The following is a 704-nucleotide window of genomic DNA, read 5'->3' on the forward strand; positions in this document are numbered from 1 at the left end:
CCCCCGCGCCCCCACGCACCTCTGCAGCCCGCTCCTGGCCCCGCATCTCCAGACCCTGCCGCCACAGATCGCCCTTAGCCGCTGTCAGGCGGGACGCGTGGACACCAGGTGGCGCTGTGAACTTTCACTCGGATTACGAAGCAACACAGATCCTAAACCTGCAAAATGCCTGCGAGGACAGGAATCTGCATTCCAGAAAGGGGGGGTGGGGTCTGACCGCTGGACAGAGGGGCGACACGATAAAGAGTCCCCAAGGCCCGGCGCCTTCTGTCCACCGCTGGCCGTCTCCACCCTGACCTCCCTGCGCCGGCACAGCCACTCCCCAAGGTGCCCGACCGCCTGGGTGGACAGGGAGCCTCACAGGATCGGGATCTGTCTCGCCGGCAGGCAGACGTCACGGGCGGGGCGGCTCCAAGGCTGCAGGCCCAGACCGGCCGCACTCCTCTGAGAGCTGTCCCTGCCTCCCTCACTGTCCCCTACCTGTTCCCTCCGGCTCAGCCCTCTTCCCTTCCCCCCACCTGCTGAGCGTTGCAGGGTGCTTCGGTTGCGCCACCTTCTTCTCCCCCTCCGGAGCCAGAGTCAGGATTACTCGGTTTTCACTGTTCAGTCCTATTCATATATCTACCTAAACGAATATTTTCAATTCAGCATTCGTTAATACATTTTGCCGATATTATTTTGTGTATTGTTTTCAAAACTTATAG

The sequence above is a fragment of the Fukomys damarensis genome, unplaced genomic scaffold (assembly GCF_012274545.1).
Source record: "Fukomys damarensis isolate Sample0158 unplaced genomic scaffold, DMR_v1.0_HiC HiC_scaffold_7, whole genome shotgun sequence".
Classification (NCBI taxonomy): domain Eukaryota; kingdom Metazoa; phylum Chordata; class Mammalia; order Rodentia; family Bathyergidae; genus Fukomys; species Fukomys damarensis.